The sequence below is a fragment of the Amblyomma mixtum genome, chromosome 8 (assembly GCF_055824585.1).
Source record: "Amblyomma mixtum isolate Tamu chromosome 8, ASM5582458v1, whole genome shotgun sequence".
In the NCBI taxonomy this organism is placed as follows: domain Eukaryota; kingdom Metazoa; phylum Arthropoda; class Arachnida; order Ixodida; family Ixodidae; genus Amblyomma; species Amblyomma mixtum.
Genome location: NC_143019.1, coordinates 99481762 through 99498803, shown reverse-complemented (window position 1 = coordinate 99498803; position 17042 = coordinate 99481762). Strand labels below are relative to the sequence as shown.

The 17042-nt window shown below is 48.5% G+C and overlaps 1 non-coding gene across 1 annotated transcript; it reads left to right on the top strand.

The window, feature by feature from the left end:
• Window positions 1–9333: 9333 nt before the first annotated feature.
• TRNAT-UGU (transfer RNA threonine (anticodon UGU)) lies at window positions 9334–9405 on the top strand. Its single transcript has one exon. It is a non-coding gene; the product is annotated as a tRNA-Thr (tRNA).
• Window positions 9406–17042: the final 7637 nt, after the last annotated feature.

The following is a 17042-nucleotide window of genomic DNA, read 5'->3' as shown; positions in this document are numbered from 1 at the left end:
GAGTTCGAGCGCGTCTGCGAGAGAAAGCGCGTTGAGCGGAATGGTTGGGCACAGCATTTGGTAGCCCTGCTTTCCAGCGAAGCGTAGGACGTTGTCAAGCGCCTGTTGGACGGCGGCTTGGCGGACTACGGTGAGCTGAAAAGCTTCTTACTGGCGAGATATAACGTGTCACCGCTGGACCTTCGCCAAAGGTACCTGCGAGAGAATAGCACCCCATCGTTTAACGATTTTTCCTACCAGTTTAAAGCCGACATTTTAGAATGGCTCGAAAATGCGGAAGGTTCGGAAGATCGGGACACAGAGGTAGAGTGCGTCGCTGTGGAGCAGCACTGCCAGTGCGGCTCAGAGGAACGTAGTCCGTACTTGGCGGATGTAACTGCTGCTGTAACATTGGGAATTGCCCCGCATTCGCCAACCGAGGAAACCTCTCTACCATCGGATAACGTAGTCACAGCATCGGACGAATCACTTACAGAGGTCTCGCCCATTGAAATTGTGGCGGAGTTACCGGAAAGCGGATCTCCTAGCGTGTCGAAAGCAGGAGAAGTTGCCGAACAGGGCAGAGAGGATGTCCGTCTGGACCTTAATGAAAGCGCCAGTGCCAACGCTAGCGAAGTAAACGAGGACGGCACACCGTGTTGTGCAGCGCGTTGGGCAGAGATGCAGAAACCCGAAACTTACGATCAACGGAAGCAGGCGCATGGAGAGTTTGCGGACGTTGAGTTGTGCGTTAGTGTCTCTGGCGAGGAATGCGAAACGAGTCCCGTGCTTACGCACTGCTCTGAGCTTTGTGACATTCCAGCAAGCAGCTGCAGTAGCGAGAACACCGCGACTGAGTGCAGAGCCAACCCTCATCCGCAATCGGCTGAAACCCGTCAGGAGCAGGACGCGAGCTGCGTGTCAGCATTAATGTCAAGAGAAAACACTGGTTCGTCTGCGCCTGAAGAAGCTCAGGTGCTGGACGACAGTGGAGCACAGGACCTTCCAGACAATATGGGTGCTCTAGATGCCGTTCCATCCGAGGTAGATGAGGACAAATGTGCACTCGTAAAGGCTGACGAGGAAGAGCATAGTTTGGAGGAACTTAATAAAGGCGCTAGAGACAGGCCTGAACTAGGTAGCACATATGAATCGGCTGACAATCAGAGTGATATTGTCAGGGAACAGGAACCTAGGCGACGGAAGCAGCATGTGCTTCCTCAGGAGAAGATGAAAGGAAGGCATAAGAAAGCTGCAACCGGAAAGAAAGTAACAGCCAGTTCCGAAAAGAGAGCTATCACCACAAGGTGATCGACAAGCAGTGCTGCCGCCGAAACGACAGTAAAGGCAAGCTCAAGAGAGAGAGCTGTCACCGAAAGACGATGAAAGGTAGGCAAAAGAAAGAGTGGTGCCGCCGAAAGATGAAAGGCAGGCAGAAGAAAGACGGGCGCCGCCGAAAAGAGAGAAAGGGCAAACGCGCGAAAACGGGTTTCCACCATCGGAAGCGCCAGCGTCGCTGGCAAAGTGACTTCAGTAAAGTCATTCACGTTGTTAGCCCTGAAACTAGAGTCACAATCAGAGCTAAAGAAGTGTTCGAGGCGTCGCTATCGCGCAAAGCGAAGCGCATCAGTGTGTCGAGGCACATAGATCTGAGCAGTCAAATAAACTGCAAAAAGAAATCGTACAAACATTCGCGCGGAAAAGTGCACCAAGGCAGCAAACCGAGATTAAAGAGAGCGCTGCCCGGGAAGCGAAAAATTAAGGAGCGGGACAAGCGTGAATCTTGCCGCCAGCACGGAGAGAGCAAGACGCGCAAAGGCGCGTGCTCTCATGACGGCTCTCGCTTTCCGCTGCAGTAACGGGAGAAACCGCGCTCCCGCAGAAAGCGGTACGCGCGCGCAAGGAAAGCGCGTGTACGGCTCAAAAAGGCCAAGATTTTACGGGGCCGTAGTGGCAGAGGCAAGAAAAAACCGCCTAAGCGCTCGGCCAAGCTTAGGTAGCGGGATGAAAAGCCGCGTGTCAGGATAACGCTATTCGGTAGGCGTGAAATCAAAAGGCCGTGTAGATACGAACCTCACATTCAGCGGAGAGGCAAAAAGGTGCGCGAGAAATCGAGGAGTCGTGGATCTCACTTGCAACCACGAACAAAGAGAAAGAAAGAACGGTCTCATCGGAAGCGTTGCGCACTCGCTATGGATCGTCGCAACTGACGCGCGAAGCGCAAAGAAAGGGACAAGTCGCTAGTAAGAGAAAACCAGTCATTCTCGTACTGTACCGCCCGTAGAAACTGGAAAGACAAGTACAGAGAGAAAGGAAAGCGCGTCTACCGCGAAAGAGGCAGAGACATTAGCTTCCACGGTAGTAGAGAGAGAGAGAAAAGCGCAGCCACAGCGAAAGAGGCAGAGTCATTAGCTTCCGCGGTGGCGGGTGTCGTTTAACCGAGTTAAACGCTGGCGTAGACGCCTTAACCCGTGTGTTCTAAGCAAGGCTGCCTTCGCCTCCTCGTGACTTACATTTTGTCTCTTCGAGAACAGCTGTTAAGTTCGCTCGCAGATCGGGGAAAAATTGATATCCTCATTTGTGGCCTCAGCTGAGTGTTTTCCTGGCCGAGTGATATCAAGAGAGCGAATTTATTTGGCATTCATTTCATTCCGAGTGTTTCATGTGTCTGACAGTTTGTTTGAGTTAATTACTTTCAAGTTCTTGTATCCCACATGTGTCTCTTGTTGAAGAGGGAGCAAAAAGGGGACAGAACTATTGCTAGCGGAGATTTTATGACCTTTAAGTCTGGCGTTTTCACGGGTGACAGAGGGCACTTGCTCTTGTTGGGTGTTGCCTGTTGTCGGTCGGTTCTTGGCAACCTGCAGAACGATGTACGACCAATGCTGAGAAGCAAGCTCTTCCGAACGACCGAGTGAAGCTGGTCCAGTCACATGGGCGACAAAGCTGCGGAACAGTGATCCTGTCCTGACGAGCGGGACCCGTTCTTGGAAAGGAGCCTGGAGCTACCTGCGGCTGAACACCGGACGAGAACTTGGAGGAGCCTGGCGTACGAGCGCTCCCCGCATCCGAGCCACGCGGAAGTAGCTCGTCTTCGTGGCGCATTGTCTGGCGGCGGTGGTGCTGTAGTGCCGGAGCCCACATTTCACTGGCTGGCCTCTCTGGAAACAAGCGCTGCGCGCCCGCCGTCGCTCAAAGCAGGCCCAGACTCTCTTGGACATGTCGCGACGTGCAGCGTGACTCATCCCGCCAGGCCGGCGCCGACACGGACCCTTCCTCTTCCCCTCCTCTCCGTCGGTGCGGGCTCCTCCGACGCGTCATCGGCCGTCGCCTCTCGACCATTGGTCTAATTTGAACGGTGGCCAGTGCCGTGACCTGATTGGAGGATTTGAACGGCTGGCTGCCGTAACCGTTACCAGCGGCTTTAAAAGCGGAGCCGCGCTGAACCCGACCAGCAGACGGGCAGCAGAAGAGCCATCACGCCGGAGCTACGCTCGCCGCCGGGGCCGCCCTTCTTCTTTCTGCTAGCCCGTGGTGCTCTTGACCCTTGTATCATGTAAAAGCCCTTGTACATACTGTACATAAAAGGCATTTTACTCACCGTCGCACCGTCGCCTCGACCGTTTCCTGGCTCGGACACCCAGTCCCAACAGTGGTAGGAGCGGTGGGATGCCCAGACTCAACAGCGCCCAAGCTTCAAGCCAAAGCCTACCATCCCACCGGAACGGAGACCTGCGGGAACTACGCCCCCGTCATGACAGGGGAAAGTGTTTTCGTTACCAGCGTGGAACTAAGAGTTGTGTGTGGCGTCGGTGACGGGGCCGAGACGCCTAAACAGTTGCCGAGGCGCCAAGCACTAGACCGGAGCGATGTTGCGGCACATAAGACGTCTCTATTCGCCGACGAGCTCAAGGTGAGAGCATGCGGCTCGTTTCACTCGTTGCCAACATGGCAGCAAATTCCATCACAGCACTGCGTGTAGCCACTTTGGAAGTGCGAGGGCTGTCTGCGCAGCGTAAGTAGTATCAAGTGAGACGTGCTTTTTTAGAAAATAAGTGAAGAGCAGACGAACCGCATGGTCGAGCCTTTTAGAGAAAAATACGAAGTATGTGTGTGCCATGCTGTTGGGGCGTTGGGAGGTTGTGCTTTATTCGCAAATCCTTGGCTGTCTGTCCAATTTGAAGCTATGACTGTGTGTGAAAACAGTAGATTTATTGTCTGTGATTTTTTATTGTCAAACGTGGAGTGGCGAAGTATCTGCGTTTATGCGCGCAATAGGGAGGAAGAACGTAAATTGTTTTTTGCAAAAGTAAAGCCTTATCTGAAATCTGACAGATATGTTATTTTACTTGGAGTCTTCAACTGCGTATGCAGAGCCAAAAACAGAGTTGGTCGGCAAGCCGTTCGAGACAAGAGTGCACATTTATTGAGCGAACTGATGCTTGACAATGACTTGGAGGACATCGGATACGCTTTATCGAGTGGTGATATTCCGGAGTTCGCGCACTTTCAACGAACAAGCCATGCCAGACTCGATAGCCTGATGGTTCCACTGATCTTTTGCCAGTGTGCACGCGATATGAAGTCAAACGTGTATCTTTCAGCGATCACAATAAAGTAATTGCCGCAATAGGATTAAAAAAACGAAGTCGCTGTTCAACTTGGAGTTATGCAAATTGAATGTTCAACTCCTACAAGACGAAGTTTTTCTAAACCATGTAATGGAAAGTATCATATTCTACTAGAAGCTCAGCCAGAAAGATCAATCGAAATGTGGGAACAGTTTAAAGAACAAATTAAGATGAAAGCTATTGAAGAAGCGGCCTTTTAAAGCACAATCAAAGGAAAAAAGAAAAAGATTTGCAGTGCGACCTAACTTTTGCCCTGAGTTTGGAATGTGGGCATCCAGGCAGGTATACGGAGGAAATCAAAGAACTGAAAAATAAGAAGTTATCGCCCAAGAAAAGTACATGTGAGCCGTTGTGCGGGCACGTGCCTACAGACTGCTTTTAGGACAGGCACCAACGAAGCGATCTCTATCAGACGAAAAGAGATACGCAGCAAAGAATGAAATCAAACACATAAGGCACGCTGATTCTGTGACCAGCGACCCCGATTTAATCCGGGAAGGTTTTGTAGATTACTATCGTGATTTACTCGGTCGGGAGAGAAGTGTAGACGACGGATTTGAACACGAATTTCTAAGCCTCATGCCTAAGTTAGATAAGGATGCTATCTTTGCGCTAGAATTGGTGGAAGAGGTAAGGACAGCAATTGGTGAACTCTGCCTTGGCCAAACGGCCGGACAAGACGGCATAAGCCCCGTTTACATGAATGCGCCAGGCCTTTCTTCGGATTGAGGGCGAGGAATACGGCCCTTACATGATGGGAACACGGGGTACCCCTCAGGGACCAGTGTTATCACCGCTCCGGTTCAACATTGCTATGATGCGCCTCCCAAGCCAATTAATTGGCCCGGGTGGAAGGCATTCAACACGCGTTATATGCAGATGATATTACAATTCGGACCACTCAGGGGAGCCTTGGGGACATGGAGGACCGCCTTCAGCAGGCTGCTTCCATAGTCGATGCATATGCTAATGACTGTGGGCTCCAATGTGCTCCAGCGAAATCAGAGCTTCTGCATGTCAGAGCGAACCCAAAGGATAGGACAGCAATACACATCTCTCTATCAGGAGGTCCTATTAGAGAGGTGCAGGAGCTCCGTATTCTGGGCCTTTTCATTCACCAGAGACTCAGACCGGACTCCACTATTGCGAAACTCAAGAGAGTAGGCGAACAGGTAGGGCGCATGATCCGCCGCGTTTCCAACAAGCGGGGTGGTCTGCGGGGCACGGACGCGCTTCGGCTCGTCTATGCCTTCGTGACTAGCCGGATCCTCTACGCCGTGCCATATCTCCGCACTACTAAGCAAGACGAGGCGCGAATAGACGCCATCATCCGCAAGGCAACTAAGCGAGCCCTGGATCTCCCGGTGGCTACATCTAATGCCAAACTCAAGGCATTGGGGGTGCTAAACGCCTACCAGGAGCTGCGGGAGGCCCACCTCGTGAACCAATACACGCGCTCACGCAGACGGCTCCTGGGCGCCGCCTGCTAAACCGTTTACACATCCAACACGACTGCACTCCAGAGAAGGCGGAGCGTATCCCAGTACTATGGCGCCATATGCTCTGGGTCTCCCCGCTCCCCCGTAACATGGACACCGACATGCTTGAAAACAGACGACAAGCGCGGGCTCGGGCTCTTGAGAGACAACACCGCTCCCGACCCGGTGTATATTATCTAGACGTAGCAGGGCCATCGCCCACGGGATTCTACTCGGCCGCTGTCGTTCACCAGGAAATGCACGTTGATGGACTCTCCTTTCGAGCCCCGAATTCAATGCGGGCCGAGGAAGTAGCGATAGCGCTTGCTGCCGCCCGCGCCAATTCGAGAATAATCATCACGGACTCCCGAAAAGCATGTGAACATTACTTGGCAGGGGAGATCTCCCCCTTAGCTGCTTGTATTCTACGACGGACTGCCACTGATCCAACACCCAAACGAATCATTTGGGCTCCTGGCCACCAGGCCTTACGAGGTAATGAGGCCGCTGACGCGGCTGCCCGAGCGCTTACTCACCGGGCTCCTCATCCCAGCTCTTCTGGCTCGGAAACTAACCAGCCGCTGTGCGATTCAGGGAAATATTGACACATTATAGGGACAACCGCCGCCTTTTCCCGGCCCCTGCAAAAGGGCTGAGTAAGACGGAAGAGCGAACTTTAAGGCGCCTGCAGACAGGTACTCTACTCTAAAACATTACGATCCTAACACGGATGGGCGATGCCCACACTGTGGGGAGACCTGTGATATCTTCCACATGGTGTGGGCATGTTCTCAAAATCCCCACCTCCCCCCTTCCCCTACCCCTTCCAGAGAGGCATGGGAGACTGCCCTCCTGGACTGCTCCTCGCTTGAGTCCCAAAGGGCTCTGGTGAAACGGCCGAGAGACGGGGCCTTGTCATGCGGTGTCCCGGACGCCGACCATGTAGCGGGGCCACTCTATGGCTCCCAAACTCTTTTTCACAAAATAAAAGTTTTCACCACCACCACCATGAATGCGACAAAAGTCGACTCCAGTTCACTTTTTGAGGGAAAGTGCAAAAACGTCGAGAAGGAGAGTAGAGGCTGAGTCGTGCCTTTCCTTCTCAAAACCTGCTCTTTCCCTCGAAAAGTTTAGTGTTGTCGACTTCTGTCGCATTCATGTAACCGAGGCTATAGGCGGGGTGTTTTATGAGACTTTCAAGGGCGAACTATCAGGTGCACTGCACCGCGTACTCAAACAGGCTTATGACGAAAAGCGACTGCCCCTGTCTTTTCAGAGAACGCACGTTGTGCTTATTCCTAAAACAGACGATCCCGTGAAACAGCTTTCAGTAACATCGTATCGCCCCATCAGCCTGACAAACGTGGGTTATAAAATTTTCACGAAGGCTTTGGCGAGAAGACTCCAGAGCGTTATGAAACAAATAGTTGGACCCCACCACACATGCGGGATTAAAGGAATATCAATTTTTAGAAGCATACATGTGGCCAGAAGCATCATAGAGTGTTGTGATGCATGGGGGGAACGTGTCGCCATGATGCAGATCGATTTGCAAAAGGCCTGTGATTGCGTCGTGCATAAAATTCTCTTCAGCATATTACAACACGTTAATGTAGGTTCGGTGCTATTGGAAGGCGTTAAGATGTCATATGCTGTGAGTTTCACGAGCCTTATTGTCAACAAGTGCGTCACAACACCCTTTCAGTTGTTGACATTCGCGAGGCAAGGATGCCCACTATCTCCTCTGTTGTTTTCGATATACATGGAACCGTTTTGTTTGAAGTTTATTCAAAATGAACAAGTGAGGGGTTTCCATCTAGTGGCGAGAGAATATAAACTCTTAGCCTACGCTGATGATACAGCAGTTTCATGTACAGACAGGGAAAGCATCAACGAAACTGGGAGCATTGTAAAGAAATTTTTGTAGAATGTCAAGTAGCACTGTGAATTGGGGGAAATGCTTAGGTTTTTGGCACGGGAGCTGGGAGACCAAACCTTTATCATTCCAAAACATGCAATGGACTGAATCACTAGGAAACTATTTAGGGGTACCCTTGTGCATTACAAGGACGCTACTGAATATTGGAATGGCTAAACTGACAAAGCGCGAGAGAGAACACAGAACTTGGGAGGACGCGAGCTGTCAGTGTTTGCTCAGGCTGCAGTATGAAACTTGATTATAGTGGCGAAAATTTGGTATGTGCTTCAAGTTATGTGCATGAAGCCTCTAAAAGAAGCCTGTAAATTTTCATAAACTGCACAGTGTTCTCACAGTTATTGTGTGGGGCTCTACATGGGAGCGAATGAGTCGGATTAATTTGTTCCGGTCGGTCAAAGAGGAGGGTGGGGCTAGCCTATTTGTTTTTGAGACGGGTCGTCTGCAGATTTATATTTTTTTCGGCACCAATGTGATCCTTTCTTAAGAAGCGTCATACAAGTTAGGCTACATGAACTCCTTCCCAATTTCGTTGCGTCGACAAGTGACGTACGAAGCACGTGTGTCCGCGGTTTCTTGTTTGAGATTGTTGCTGCTTTCCAGATGTTGAAATCTCGTTTTTCTTTAGAATTTTTGTGTACTGTCTCCGAGAAGCAATTGTACAAAGATATATGGAATTAACGATGCCTGTGCCTATGTATCGTTGCATGTACTGTGCAGGTCTAGGAGGAGACGTCCCAAAGAGAGTTAAAAAGATTCCAATTCGTTCTTCAGCCAAAACGTTCTTCTTGCAGTTCCACAGCAGTACACTGCCGGTAAAACCCTGGCTTTAAGCAAAAGGAATCTTTGTTCCATTGTCTGCAAACTGTCTATTGTGCAGAAAGCCAGAGACCAGAGAACATATCTTCCTCGAGTGCTGGGATACCGTATTCTTGTGGGACATCCTTCAAAGATCCTTAAAAAAAGACCTCCCGTTGTCATCTCGCGGCATCCGGTTTCTACCTGTCAGATATCTTGGTTGCATACCCCTCGATATGGTCATGCTACTGGGACTGCACAGTATGCGGAAAGTGCGTATGGCAGTCGAATGCAGACATTGATACTCGCCCTGCGAGGCAGTATTTTATTGAGAGCATTTTATATGTCAGAGATGCACTCAAGTCCGGAAATGACCCGCCAGAATAGATGGGTATAATGGATGAACTAGCAAACGTTTAATGAACGATCCTCCCAGTGTCGGAGGACGCATTTTAACATTTCATGTACAGTGATCTCGTTTTCCGCCAAGCCGAAAATAAAGAAAAAAAAAGCCGCTATAGCTCAGTGGTAGAGCACTGGTCTTGTAAACCAGCGGTCGTGAGTTCGAACCTTACTGGTGGCTTCGCTTTTGTTTTGGCCAATAGGAAGATAACTTTGTGCCACAGAATTAATCGGACCTGAACAGTGGCCGCTATCATTCTACTTCCTGACGCGATAGCGGACGATCGCAGAATCATGAGCTCCCACGTAGCGGTGATAGCGGCCGTTGCGGGCCGCGAAAACAGGTTTGACAGCGATGCAGATAAGTACTACGAGATCGTTCTGCCGACCCTGCCCACCGGACGTGTTGTTTTAAACACTGTGTTTCTGCATGGTGACGTGCGTGTGAGACCGTACAGGCTCGAAGACTGCAGAGACGCCCTCGTCAAAGTTGGTGCTCTCCCCGACGTTGTGGCGTTAGGGGCGTATCAGATTAACCATGTGTGGGCGGTAACCTTCAGCAGCGCTGATGCCGAAAAGAAACTGGCCGCCATGAAGGAGCTCGAAGTTAAGGGACGTCGCTGGATCTTCTTCGACGCAGAAGACCACCAGGAGAAGCTGCCCCTGAACTGGGTGCTACACGGCGTTGCCGACGAGAACATCCGGACAGCTTTCGCGGCGTTCGGCAACAAGAACGAGGTCACCCGGGAGCGTTGGCGCGTCGCCGGCATGAAGAAGAAGGGTCCACCATGAGGACCGTGCTCCTAAAGATGAAGCCAGCCATGAAGGTGGGCGACCTGCCCCACCAAGTTCGAGTTGCTGGCGAGTTGGCTCTCGTGGTGGTGCCCGGGCGGCCGATGCAGTGTCTGCGCTGCGGCGGCATGGGGCACGTTCGCCGCACACTAATGTTGAATTCCAATGGCATAGCGCGAACGCTCGGTCGGATCACAAACGGAGCGCCCCACTCCGACGGAGTACACTGCCTCCTAGTTTGCAAATGGAAGGTACCCGCTCCCGCGGGAGCGCTTAGTGCAGGAAAAGCTCTGCAGCGGGCGCGAGGCGTGACCGGACACAGACAATCCCAGCATTCCGTCCGCGTTTGTTTTCCTCCCGCCTCTTTCCACGTGCGTCGTGCATTTTGCTGCACTTGTTTCTGCTCTCTGACGGAGGTCTGAAATGGACCAAATCCACGGATTCACGCCGGATGCAAACCCAGAATTGAGCGCCTTGCTACACACCATGACTTCGGCAGAGCCGGAAAGGCAAGGTATACGTTATCATTTTACCAATTCTTTCCGTTCTTCTTCTCAGCTCCGAGTACAAATATGTTGCGATCGGGGGGTGACCACTTGACTGTAGTTTGTCGGCAAAGAACCTACAATTTTCTACGTAGAAGCTGCGTGTGTGAATGAAGCATTTTTTTTTTAACTCGGAATTTCACGAAGCAGTTGGCTTTCCTATTTCGTGGTCTCAGCCTTTTTGTGGTCAGGCTCGGATTAAAAATGCTCTTCTAACAGTATTTTTAGTTGCAAAATATCTTCCTGTAAATGACCTTTCCTGTGAAATTTGGCAATTTGTCAGTTTCTCTGAGAGCGACGACAGCTTAAAGATCGGCGAGGCGTGAATTTTGCTCGAACCTCCAACGCAGACGTCAAGAAGTCGTCTGTTGTAGTCACATACTCCTTGAAGCGTTAAGGACAGGTATTGATGTCTGTTGCAGTATGTGGACGCGACCTTTTTCTCTGGGCACTGAATTTTGATATAGGAGCCATCTAGGCAGCCAACCACTCCTGGAATTCGAGACACCTAGTGGGAAAAAAAGCAATGTTGGCGTCACTGGAACATGCAGACAGGCATTAATACAATGTCATAGTCTTTTGCACAAATAGTTTTTAGGAAGTGTGAATACCAACCTACTGAAATTCAGATGCCAGCTTTTTCTTGTCAGCAGGAAAGGTCATCTTTGGCAACAAGTTTGGCATCTTTGTTCGCAAAGGAACAGAAAGCGAGCCTGTATAGATTATAATTATTTCGTACTCACCTGAGTAAAGCTGAATGGAATTTCGCTGTTATCGTTGCTTCTTTTTTAAGGTTAAGAACTCGAGTGTTTGGCACTGCTTCAATGTACACAAGGGGTTAGTCATGAATCTGAAAGGTTACGCGAAAAAAAAAGCCTGCGAAGCAAACGCAAAGACGAATTCGTCTTAAATGCACGCGGGACGCGAGGCATTGAAGACAGCGCCTAAGCGACCACGGATTGGCCGGAACTGAACCTACGTTCCATCACAGTGAGACTGGCCATCGGATACCAAACCGGCCACGTAGTACTAATAGGCGCGTTCACGAGGAGGCGCAGCTCTGCGATCGGGAAATAAACACTTATCTTTTGAACAAAAAAAAAACAAGCAAAGCAGGTAAACAAGAGTGTACACTCACCATAAAAAAGTTAGAACGTGAGTTTCCGCCGATTTCGCTGGCACTCCACCGTGACTGCTTGAAGGGCATTCTGATGAAGCAGCGAATCTCTGAGCTGCTCGGATACACGTCGCGACAGCCGAAAATGCCTGCGGAACTAAGGAGAACACAGGATTTCACAAAACGGCTCTTCTAGCAAACGCGATTAATCCAATTGTACGATACCTCTTCGTCCGAGTACTGCCGAACGACGTCTTCGACGAAGCCTACCACCATAAGTCTCTTGAAAGGCAAAAAACTCGTTTACGCAGAGAAAATTCACTCTCGCTGTCTGTGTCGGAGAAATCGAACTCATCATCACTACTTGATTCCGTGTCTGACTCGGAACTGTCGCTCCCACAAAGCTGTAGTAGAACCGCACGGCACGACGCTGCATCCATGCCGTCCATTGCTGTCCGATCCACAGCAGAGCGTCGACAGGAAGCGCGCAGTCATGACAGCAAGTAGACGCGAAAGCAAGTACACGTCACGCGAGCTTCCGGTCAAATCCGCAGATTTCGGCGGAGGAAATCTTTTCGCAACACGGAGCGCATCGCGGTGCGCGCTTGATCGCGATTTGCCATTGGAACAGACGATTTGGGGTGTCGTTTTGCCATTCGAATAGATTTGCTCCCACCGGAGCAGAAAAACTTGATCTGGATCTGCCATGGGAGTTCAACATAAGAAGGAAGGGGTTAAGAAGGGTGCATTTAATGATTTATGCTATTTGAAGGCGCATGGACTAACGATACACTCTGCTAACACCCACGTTGAGGCCGTTATTCTCTTTCAGAAAACTTACCCTCTTTTTTACTCTGCTAAAACCAGTTCTGTTTCTTCTGCGCGAAGACGCTGTACAGCAAAGTATGCAGCCCTGACCACCTCCCCTCCCTCTCGAAGACGGCCCCCTCCCGAAAGCGGGGGTGACGGGGTTACTTTGAGAACAACAATTCAGAGCTAAGCTGGCATCGCCTAGCCAGAACAGGTAGGCGTGAGTCATCTGTGGACACACGCTTTCCCACTGCAAGGATCCTATCATCCGCGCTGGCGAAACTGAATGCGCCTCCTCGCTTCTGCGAGGAATCAGAAGCACTTTCTTGGAAGAACACGTACAGCGATCTTCTCCCCGTTTCCGCCTGACATGGTCAGCAATAATGGCGGGCGAGGAAGCTTGGCGGATGCGCTGAACATTACTGGAGAAAGGTCCATTGGCCGCGATCGGCCACGACAACCTTCACGCATGCAAACATGCTCTTCGTCGCTAACGATCAAAATAATCACTAATATTCGGTCCATGTGCTTGCATACTCTTGATTGAATATCGTTTCAAAAAAGCAGCAAGTCAGCAAATACAGACGGCATGATAGGTGCTGTGTTACTCCTTTGACCAATCGCAGCTCTGAGCGAAATCAAAATTTTAGCGCTTCTCTAACAAACATATACCCGAAGTATCAAAATTATTTCGCCTATGTTTTACTGAAACATCAATAAAAGCTTTAAAACGAACCGTTCTGCTTTGCAACCAGCTTAAGCTCTATTCGTTACCGCTGTTGTTAATTTTCTAATAGCGTGAGATTAACACCAGGCCGCTTAGTTCCCCCCGTGCAGTTCCGAATCACTTGTACTGCTTTTCGAGGAAACCCTTGTTATGACATGGCCCGTGTTCCTGATAGTGTTCATGAAACCAGCGTTACGCTCTCTCGTGAGGCACCAGCCAGATCGCACCTTGCACATGTCAAGAATAGCCTCGATAAAGCATTGCTCGTTACAGTCGCTCGAGTCTTAACTGGAACATCAGCGATGCCAGACGAATAACAGAAATGGTTCAACTTAACAAACATACAAGTTAATAAATCAAATGCGCACTAACGAGCAAGACTGTTCACGCAGTAATTTTATGTTAAGTGAAGATATATTGTAAGGTAACGCAAATACCGAATAGATTGCAGTCTCATATTTCTGCTCGATTTCATCAAAAACGAGCGCTACTCGCTGATAAATTTGTCCCTTCGCCGCTAATACAAACAACGCTGAAAACGAAAACGGCAAGCAACTAGAGAAACTATAATTTTGCGGCTGAACTGCGTTGTGAACGCGGACTGATTATTCGATATAATATATACATAGTTTTTTGTTTAGATCTCTTTTATTATGACACGAGCTAGGTCTCTGAGTCGCAGTTTTGCGGATCCACTATGAGATCACCAGAACTTGTACATCTGCTCGGAAACTTCTCAACGCAGCATATAAGACATTTCGACGTTTCCTTTCCAAGATGTTTAGGGACCCTTTTTCTAATCACAAGATAGTGAAGCCCACCGTAATCAGTTTTCGAGATAGCTGTATTTCCTAATTATGTTTTGGATCCTACAAATGTTTTATGTAGAAGCAGATCGATTTCAGCTTATTTTAAATTGATAAACAGGGAGCGAGGCGACCAACGCAATTTAAGCCTATTACGCACTTCTCTTGCCGCTGAAATTGTGCTGCACGCACACAAGAGCAGAAATTAGCTTGGAACTCAGTGTACGTGTACGTAATTTGTAGCTTTTTGGTTGTTTTGTGCAGCTTTAATACAGTCAAATAGTATTGATAGGCAGAAATGGAGTTGATTGCCTCCAATATTTTTTTCGAATTGTAGCGCTATGAAAGCACAGAATTGAGCAAGAAACCTGGTGCCACACGTGTCCGAAGGCCCAAGCTCGAACATAAATGAAACCATGGCATATAAACAGACAGATTTTCCTTCATCATCGTAAGATGCTTCGGATGATTGAGACTTGTATCTTGTACGCACAAATGATATTGAGCTAAAGGACACATTGTATCGCACTGATGAACCGATATTTAGCAAGAAAAATAAATTCAGCGGTGGTAGTTGCCTATATTGAATAAAATGAAAGCGCGTATAATAGACGGAATCGCCCGAATCACCCGTCGGTTGAAGCGTCTTAACGGGTGCTTGGACTGGCATAGCTCTGCCAGTGCTGAATTTTCGCTCAGTTGACCCATACATGAAAATAGTTCAGAAACTTCGCGCACACTCGAGCGATGAGAACTGCTACATCAGCAGTGCTCGACTCTCGTTTGAAACCCTCTTCAGTTCCATTTTCTTCAAAAGTTCAAAAGTCGTGAATCGAATTTGTTATCCTGAAACTCCTTATCACTCGGCTCGGCTTTAATAAATTCATATTTCTCTAGGTGTATCTATTTCGCTTGAACGAAATTATTTTTTAACTGAGCTGGTTTTTTTGCTTTCTTCGGATTCTCCTAACACGTGCCGCCCCATAAGCAAAAAGAAAGCTGAAGTATATGACGTGGAATCAGTAAAGCTCTAGCATTTACATGGCTTTTTTAGCCAGTTCTATGAATGACTTAGAAATGCAGGAAGGGCCGTTTATTGATATTTATTTCGCAGTGACTTCCGCATGTGGCAGTAAATGAGAGCTGAGGAGAACGTACGTTCCACTACTCTGAAAACTATTCTGTTCCATACACCGCAGATTTACGGCAGCATCTGCATAATAGCCGGCTGCACTAAATACTTAAAACGCATACTGAAAGGCGCTAGTTGTATCCGAGAACGCAAGAGCTTTGAGCACGCGGAGAGGGCGGAAAAATTAGTACCACATGGACAGAGCGACGCACGCAAAAAGAAGCGAGCAACCCGCGCATTGCAAGCTCCGAAGGCTGTTGCCCCGTTTGTTTTGAGGCTGCCGCGTAGCGGCCGGAGGAAGCCTATTCACACGACCGCTCGGCGCAATGTGCAAGCATCATTCCCATGCTTTCTTTCGCTGCGGGCTCTGATCCTTCGTCTCCTGTGCGCAAGAACATTGCCGGTCGTCTCTTCAACACAACGTATTTCTCCCTGCTGACGACCATTCAGTCAGGTAAGTCCAAAGCACAGTCTCCGTTCCGAATAGTGTGCGCGCTTCTGTGGCACGTACTGCGCGCAGTGCTCACATTTACCGCAGCACTGTATGCGATTCTCATTGGACAGTAATCCTGTTATAATTTTAGCGCTACAAGACGAGTCCTCCTGCCAAGTCGCTTTTTGGGAGTGAATAGACGGGGCTAATTTTTCTTTTTTTTATTTACTATGAAGTAGAAAGCGAGAGAGAAAACAATGAGCGTGAAATGTTGATAGGCAAGAAATTAGCAGCTCATATGTGCTCTGCGTTTCCTAGCATGCGGTCATTTTTGCACACAGCTTGCAACATTCTTTGCTGACCCAAAGAGTGACTTTTCATGCCGGCAGGCATTCGAATGGCAAGGTGCGCGTGCTAATGATGTTAAGTTGATATGTAACTTGCTCTTCATTCAGGCTAAAAAGTGGGTTTGTTCAGTTCTTTTTACTAGTCTTTTTACTAGTGAAAAGGTCTGGGCTAGTTGATGACCAAACATTAGATCACAAAAGCGTTTATGCATGTAAATTGTAATGTGATGTGCAGATGTGTGAGACTGTTAACCTTTTTTGCACTGTTCACACTTCCTTTTTGAATAAGAAGGTGATGTTTACTGATGTGAATAATTTCCAATAACTCACCAGAACCCATACTTGTTTTATTTCACATTGTAGTGAACATAAAATTTAATTAAGCTCACGTGGCCTGCACGTGAAAGCAGGTATGAAAGGCAACTGTTTTAATAGCCATACTTGCATGCTGTCAGTCAGTGTTTACAATTTCATTATGCTAGGCATCTGAAAAGATGTTATATAAAGGTTGCATTCTTCTGTGCCGGCAAAATGTAATTAATGAAAATTGCTGCTGGTGCATATGCTGAAAGCATTGGATGAAGCAGCACTATCTATATAAAGAGTCGAAATTTAAAAATTTGCACAAGCAAAAATAGTGCTTTAGAAGGAGATTGTTTTATGCTGCTTGTGTAGTTGATGTAGTGTTTTCAGTGAAGGTCGGTATAATGTAGATATGTAGTATGCAACAGGCTATGTATGGGATAAAAGTTACCTTTATTATAAGTTTGAAGTTGGAAGTTTATTTCCATTTGAGTAAGAAATGAGGGACCCGAGACAAAAAGTGAACGTTAATTCACTTGACGGCGCTCAGGGCCCCATTACATGGCAAGACAGCGAGGTGTCGATAGTAGTAACAGTTGTACGAGCACATTTACAGACATAGTAGCTTTTACTACACATAGTTCAGTTTTTGTGTGTGTGTTAAAGGCAAAGGCACAATGTGAAGGATAAACATGATCAGCAAATAACAGCAACTGTGAATAGTAGCAAACCCAAAAAAATATAAAAAGACAAGGAGGAACACACTGCAGGAAACCAGAAAAAATTACATTTGTGAGAGAAAGAAT